Genomic DNA, 445 nt, shown 5'->3' with positions numbered 1-445 from the left:
CCTCAGTTTCCCCTCCACTCAGTCCCTAGGAGGAAGGGGCTCCCAAGCGCAGGTTTCTGGGGTTAGACTGCCCTCTATTGCAATTAGGCTTGGTCAGACCCTCCCTATAGGTGGTGGCAGCAGGCGGCCACGCAGCCTCTCCCGGCCTCTGCTTCCTCCTGCTCACAGGGTCCTGGGTCCTCCTGGAGCAACAGCATGGCTCTCCGAGGTGCCGCTGGGACTCGGGTAGGGGTGAGGGCCCAGGGGGCACAGGAGGAGCCGAGGGCCACAGGAGGGGCTGGTGGCTGGAGGAGACTCAGGGGCCAGGGGAGGGTGGCTTCTACGTGCTTGGGACGTTCCCAGCCACTGTCCCATGTTCCCGGCGGGGGGCCAGCTGTCCCCACCGCCAGCCCGACTCAGCACTTGGTCAGGGTATCAGCTTGGTGGGGGGGCTTGGGCCCAGCCC

This window comes from Mandrillus leucophaeus, unplaced genomic scaffold (assembly GCF_000951045.1).
Source record: "Mandrillus leucophaeus isolate KB7577 unplaced genomic scaffold, Mleu.le_1.0 Scaffold151, whole genome shotgun sequence".
NCBI classification, from domain to species: domain Eukaryota; kingdom Metazoa; phylum Chordata; class Mammalia; order Primates; family Cercopithecidae; genus Mandrillus; species Mandrillus leucophaeus.
This window is presented reverse-complemented; position numbering follows the sequence as displayed.